The sequence below is a fragment of the Harmonia axyridis genome, chromosome X (genome assembly GCF_914767665.1).
Source record: "Harmonia axyridis chromosome X, icHarAxyr1.1, whole genome shotgun sequence".
NCBI classification, from domain to species: Eukaryota; Metazoa; Arthropoda; class Insecta; order Coleoptera; family Coccinellidae; genus Harmonia; species Harmonia axyridis.
In genome coordinates, this window is record NC_059508.1 from 35,347,136 (window position 1) to 35,354,348 (window position 7,213).

A 7,213-nucleotide genomic window follows, 5' to 3' on the forward strand; every position below is an offset into this window, starting at 1 on the left:
CAAACCTTATCCCCTATATATGTCAGGAGAACCCAAGGTTCCCCTCCAGACACGATTTAGCAAACTTTTCCCGATCGATCCGACCCACCGAGGCCGTCTCGACCGTCCGCTGCGCCTACTAGGGCCGATTTCTTCGGACTCCGATCAGAAAATATACCGATGCATGTCGTTAACACCTAGTCCGCCTCGTCCGATCTATCTAAACAGTCTCGACGCACCCAACACTCTTTCAAAGTCGGATTACTCGGACTCAATCTGAAAATGGACCGATGCATGACGTCAACACTTAGCCCGCCTCGTCTGATCTATCTAAGCCATCTCGACCCACCCAACACGCCTTCCAAGTCGGATCACTCGGACTTCGATCTGAAAATCTCCGGACTCATTTTTATGAATATCCCCAGTCAGTAAGAACGTTATTTCGCCAATATATACCAACAATAAACCATATTCCAATAGCTGAACCAAAAATATAATTCCCGATCCAAACGTTCTGCATCGCCCAACGCGACCACCTTCCCTATATATGTCAGGAGAGCACAGGGTTCCCCTCCAGACAACACTTACGCTCTATCCCCGACTCTCGGTCGATCGATAGGCCAGGTCAGCGGTGTCTGTTTCGGCCGAAGCTCGGACTTTGGTCAAAATGTTCCGATACAAAATTTGAACCAAGATAGATACAGATATGATTCCTTCTTAAATATACGTTGATTATCGAACAGAATATGGTAAATATTTTGCGATGACCGAGGATTTCATGAATTTTTTTTTTTTTTCGAAAAAATTTTCTATTATCGGAATTTCCTCAAATTTCATTTGGTTGCCTCCTAATGCTTATTAAAAATGATAATCAACAATCAGAATCATTATTTATCATTTATTTCAATTTTTATAATGAAAAACGTTCACGTCCTTTCGCGCCTCTCGATCGTCGTTTACGTGATGCATCGGTCAGCCCTAGTTTACGTGGTGCATCGGTAAGATCGAGTTCACGTTCTGCATCGGTCTGCCCGAGTTTACGTGGTGCATCGGTAAGATCGAGATTACGTGGTGCATCGGTAAGATCGAGTTCACGTTCTGCATCGGTCTGCCTGAGTTTACGTGGTGCATCGGTATGATCGAGTTTACGTTCTGCATCGGTGTGATCTAGTTTACGTTGTGCATCGGTAAGATCGAGATTACGTGAAGCATCGGTATGATCGAGTTTACGTTCTGCATCGGTCTGGACTCTGAGATATATTTTCGACGTGAAAATGTTCCGATACAACTTTTGAACCAGGATAGTTAGAGAGATGATTTTTTCTGGGATGTACGTTGATTGGGGAATGGATTGTGGAAAATAACTTGCCATGACCGAGGTGTTCTCGAATTTTTTTTTTTTTTCGAAAAATATTTTCTGATTTTGGATTTCACTCAAATTTGATTTCGTTGCCTTCTAATGTGTTCTAAAAGAGTAAATCAGTAATCAGAATCGAAAAATATTTTTCGGATTTTTTTTTTTTTGAAAAAAAATTTTCTGATTTTGGAATTTCCTCAAATTTGATTTGGTTGCCTTCTAATGTGTTTTTAAAGCGTAAATCAGTAATCAGAATCAATATTCATTGTCGACTTTAATTTTTATAAGGAAAAATGTTCACGTCCTTAAACGCCTCCCCATCATTAGCCCGAGTCCAAGTCGATGTCAGTCCCGAGCGGACGGTGTCAGATACTACCTATCGCCCCGGTCTGGACTTGGCGAGGTATTTCGACGTGAAATGTTCCGATACAACTTTTGAACCAAGATAGTTAGAGAGATGATTTCTTCTATGTTGTACGTTGATTGTGGAATGGATTGTGGGAAATAACTTGCCATGACCCAGGTGTTCTTGAATTTTTTTTTTTTTCGAAAAAAATTTTCTGATCTTGAAATTTCCTCAAATCTGATTGCGTTGCCTTCTAATGTGTACTAAAAGAGTAAATCAGTAATCAGAATCAATATTCATTGTCGACTTTAATTTTTATAAGGAAAAATGTTCACGTCCTTAAACGCCTCTCCATCGTTACCCCGACTCCAAGACGATGTTAGACCGGAGCGGACGGTGTCAAATGCGACCGATCTCCCCGGTCTGGACTTAGCGAGATATTCCGACGTGAAATGTTCCGATACAAAAATTTAACTGTGATAGTTAGAGAGATGGTTCCTTTTGTGATGTACGTTGATTGTGTAATAGAATATGGAAATAAACTTGAGATGACCGAGGTCTTCTGGGATTTTTTTTTTTTTTCGAAAAATATTTTTCGATTTCGGAAATCCCTCAAATTTCATTGAGATATGTCCTAATGTGTTCTTAAAACTTAAATCAACAATCAGAATTAATATCCAAAAGTTATTTCATTTTTTATAAGGAAAAACGTTCACGTCCTTTCCGCTCCCAAAAAGTGAGATATCATAGAAAATATCGCTATATTTGTTGTTTACGGCCATACCACGCTGAAATTGCCAGTTCTCGTCAGAACACTGAAGCCAAGCAGCGTCGGGCGCGGTTAGTACTTGGATGGGTGACCGCTTGGGAACACCGCGTGCTGTAAGCTTTTTTTTTACGTTCTGCATCGGTCTGCCGAGATAACGTGGTGCATCGGTATGATCGAGTTTACGTTCTGCATCGGTAAGATCGAGATTACGTGATGCATCGGTAAGATTGAGATTACGTGGTGCATCGGTAAGATCGAGTTTACGTGGTGCATCGGTAAGATCCAATTCACGTTCTGCATCGGTAAGATCCAGTTCACGTGGTGCATCGGTAAGATCGAGATTACGTGGTGCATCGGTAAGATCGAGTTTACGTGGTGCATCGGTAAGATCCAATTCACGTTCTGCATCGGTAAGATCCAGTTCACGTGGTGCATCGGTAAGATTGAGATTACGTGGTGCATCGGTAAGATCGAGTTTACGTGGTGCATCGGTAAGATCCAATTCACGTTCTGCATCGGTAAGATCCAGTTCACGTGGTGCATCGGTAAGATTGAGATTACGTGGTGCATCGGTAAGATCGAGTTTACGTGGTGCATCGGTAAGATCCAATTCACGTTCTGCATCGGTAAGATCCAGTTCACGTGGTGCATCGGTAAGATCGAGATTACGTGGTGCATCGGTAAGATCGAGTTTACGTGGTGCATCGGTAAGATCCAATTCACGTTCTGCATCGGTAAGATCCAGTTCACGTGGTGCATCGGTAAGATTGAGATTACGTGGTGCATCGGTAAGATCCAGTTCACGTGGTGCATCGGTAAGATGGAGATTACGTGGTGCATCGGTAAGATCGAGATTACGTGGTGCATCGGTAAGATCTACTTTACGTTCTGCATCGGTCTGCCCTTGTTTACGTGGTGCATCGGTAAGATCGAGATTACGTGAAGCATCGGTATGATCGAGTTTACGTTCTGCATCGGTCTGCCCGATATTACGTGGTGCATCGGTCTGCCCTAGTTTACGTGGTGCATCGGTTTGGACTTAGAGATATATTTTCGACGTGAAAATGTTCCGATACAACTTTTGAACCAGGATAGTTAGAGAGATGATTTTTTCTGGGATGTACGTGGATCGGGGAATGGATTGTGGGAAATAACTTGCCATGACCGAGGTGTCCTCGAATTTTTTTTTTTTTTCGAAAAAAATTTTCTGATTGTGGAATTTTCTCAAATTTGATTTGGTTGCCTCCTAATGTGTTCTAAAAGAGTAAATCAGTAATCGGAATCGAAAAATATTTTTCGGATTTTTTTTTTTTTCGAAAAAAATTTTCTGATCGTGGAATTTCCTCAAATTCGATTTGGTTGCCTTCTAATGTGTTTTTAAAGCGTAAATCAGTAATCAGAATCAATATTCATTGTCGACTTTAATTTTTATAAGGAAAAATGTTCACGTCCTTAAACGCCTCCCCATCATCAGCCCGAGTCCAAGTCGATGTCAGTCCCGAGCGGACGGTGTCAGATACTACCTATCGCCGAGGTCTGGACTTGGCGAGATATTACGACGTGAAATGTTCCGATACAACTTTTGAACCAGGATAGTTAGAGAGATGATTTCTTCTATGTTGTACGTTGATTGTGGAATGAAATACGGAAAATAACTCGCCATGACCGAGGTGATTACGATTTTTTTTTTTTTTCGAAAAAAATTTTCTGATCGTGGAATTTTCTCAAATTTGATTTGGTTGCCTCCTTATATGTTCTAGTAGCGATAATCAACAATCAGAATCAAAATCCATGGTCGGGTTTGATTTTTATAAGGAAAAATGTTCACGTCCTTTTTTACAACCCCGACTCATTGACGATGTTAGAACCGAGCCGGCGGTGTCAGATACGACCGATCGCCCCGGTCCCGATCGTCATTTACGTTGTGCATCGGTCTGCCCGAGATTACGTGGTGCATCGGTATGATCGAGTTTACGTGGTGCATCGGTAAGATCCAATTCACGTTCTGCATCGGTAAGATCCAATTCACGTTCTGCATCGGTAAGATCCAGTTCACGTGGTGCATCGGTAAGATGGAGATTACGTGGTGCATCGGTAAGATCGAGATTACGTGGTGCATCGGTAAGATCTACTTTACGTTCTGCATCGGTCTGCCCTTGTTTACGTGGTGCATCGGTAAGATCGAGATTACGTGAAGCATCGGTATGATCGAGTTTACGTTCTGCATCGGTCTGCCCGATATTACGTGGTGCATCGGTCTGCCCTAGTTTACGTGGTGCATCGGTTTGGACTTAGAGATATATTTTCGACGTGAAAATGTTCCGATACAACTTTTGAACCAGGATAGTTAGAGAGATGATTTTTTCTGGGATGTACGTGGATCGGGGAATGGATTGTGGGAAATAACTTGCCATGACCGAGGTGTCCTCGAATTTTTTTTTTTTTCGAAAAAAATTTTCTGATTGTGGAATTTTCTCAAATTTGATTTGGTTGCCTCCTAATGTGTTCTAAAAGAGTAAATCAGTAATCGGAATCGAAAAATATTTTTCGGATTTTTTTTTTTTTCGAAAAAAATTTTCTGATCGTGGAATTTCCTCAAATTCGATTTGGTTGCCTTCTAATGTGTTTTTAAAGCGTAAATCAGTAATCAGAATCAATATTCATTGTCGACTTTAATTTTTATAAGGAAAAATGTTCACGTCCTTAAACGATATCCCATCATCAGCCCGAGTCCAAGTCGATGTCAGTCCCGAGCGGACGGTGTCAGATACTACCTATCGCCGAGGTCTGGACTTGGCGAGATATTACGACGTGAAATGTTCCGATACAACTTTTGAACCAGGATAGTTAGAGAGATGATTTCTTCTATGTTGTACGTTGATTGTGGAATGAAATACGGAAAATAACTCGCCCATGACCGAGGTGATTACGATTTTTTTTTTTTTTCGAAAAAAATTTTCTGATCGTGGAATTTTCTCAAATTTGATTTGGTTGCCTCCTTATATGTTCTAGTAGCGATAATCAACAATCAGAATCAAAATCCATGGTCGGGTTTGATTTTTATAAGGAAAAATGTTCACGTCCTTTTTTACAACCCCGACTCATTGACGATGTTAGAACCGAGCCGGCGGTGTCAGATACGACCGATCGCCCCGGTCCCGATCGTCATTTACGTTGTGCATCGGTCTGCCCGAGATTACGTGGTGCATCGGTCTGGACTTAGAGATATATTTTCGACGTGAAAATGTTCCGATACAACTTTTGAACTAGGATAGTTAGAGAGATGATTTTTTCTGGGATGTACGTTGATTGGGGAATGGATTGTGGGAAATAACTTGCCATGACCGAGGTGTTCTCGAATTTTTTTTTTTTTTTCGAAAAAAATTTTCTGATTGTGGAATTTTCTCAAATTTGATTTGGTTGCCTCCTAATGTGTTCTAATAGCGATAATCAACAATCAGAATCAAAATCCATGGTCGGGTTTGATTTTTATAAGGAATAATGTTCACGTCCTTTTTCGCCTATGTTCTTTTTCGACGTGAAAAGTTCCGATACAACTTTTGAACCAGGATAGTTAGAGAGATGATTTTTTCTGGGATGTATGTTGATTGACGTACGAAACTTGGAAAAAAAATAGAAAAGACCGAGGTACTCTAGAAAAAAAATTTATTGAAAATATTTTTTTGATTTCGGAATTAATTCGAAATTCATTCAGATGTCTTCTATCAATATCGCGAAAGAAAAATCAATAATCAGAATCGATATTCATCTAAGATTATTTCCTTTTGGATTGTGTTAACATTCGGTACGATCTTGTCTACGTGATGCATCGGTTTGTTTCTCGGCTCTTGTGAGCAAGTTGGACACTCGAGACGGCCTCCATCGATCGGATTAGGCGGGCTTTAATGTTAACGTGCTGCATCGGTGTGATCTTGTTTACGTCATGCATCGGTATAGCTTTAAATCGCGCCGTAAAGTCGTTCACGTCATGCATCGGTATCTTAAATCGCGCCGAAAAGTCGTTCACGTCATGCATCGGTATCTTAAATCGCGCCGTAAAGTCGTTCACGTCATGCATCGGTATCTTAAATCGAGCCGAAAAGTCGTTCACGTCATGCATCGGTGGCACAAAAAAAAAGACGCCGATGCATGACGTGAGCCGACTTTTCGGCGCGATTTAAGATACCGATGCATGACGTGAACGACTTTACGGCGCGATTTAAGATACCGATGCATGACGTGAACCGACTTTTCGGCATGAAGTCAGCTAAAATTATCGTGTGCATCTTGGGTCGGTCCACGTACCGTAGATCAGAGAGGGACGACGTACATACATCGGATACATTTGTATCCAACAAGTTACGATCGTCGTCTGATCCAGCGGTAATCGGACCTACTCTCGTGAATTTATTTTGCCCCTTGAATAATTTTGTACCGATGCACGACGTGAAGTCGACTTTTCGGCATGGTTTAAGCTAAAATTATCGTGTGCATCTTGGGTAGGCCCACTTACTACAGATCAGAGAGGGACGACGTACATACATCGGATACATTCGTATCCAACAAGTTACAATCGTCGTCTGATCCAGCGGTAATCGGACCTACTCTCGTGAATTTATTTTGCCCCTTGAATAACTTTGTACCGATGCACGACGTGAAGTCGACTTTCCGGCATGGTTTAAGCTAAAATTATCGTGTGCATCTTTCATTTTACTCATCACATAGTCTGATGCATTTGATGACATTTACCCTTGTGAGTTAT

At 41.3% G+C, this 7,213-nt stretch overlaps 1 non-coding gene across 1 annotated transcript; it reads left to right on the top strand.

The window, feature by feature from the left end:
- The first annotated feature begins 2,452 nt into the window (after positions 1–2,452).
- Positions 2,453–2,571, top strand: LOC123688317. Its single transcript, XR_006749846.1, has one exon. It is a non-coding gene; the product is annotated as a 5S ribosomal RNA (ribosomal RNA).
- Positions 2,572–7,213: the final 4,642 nt, after the last annotated feature.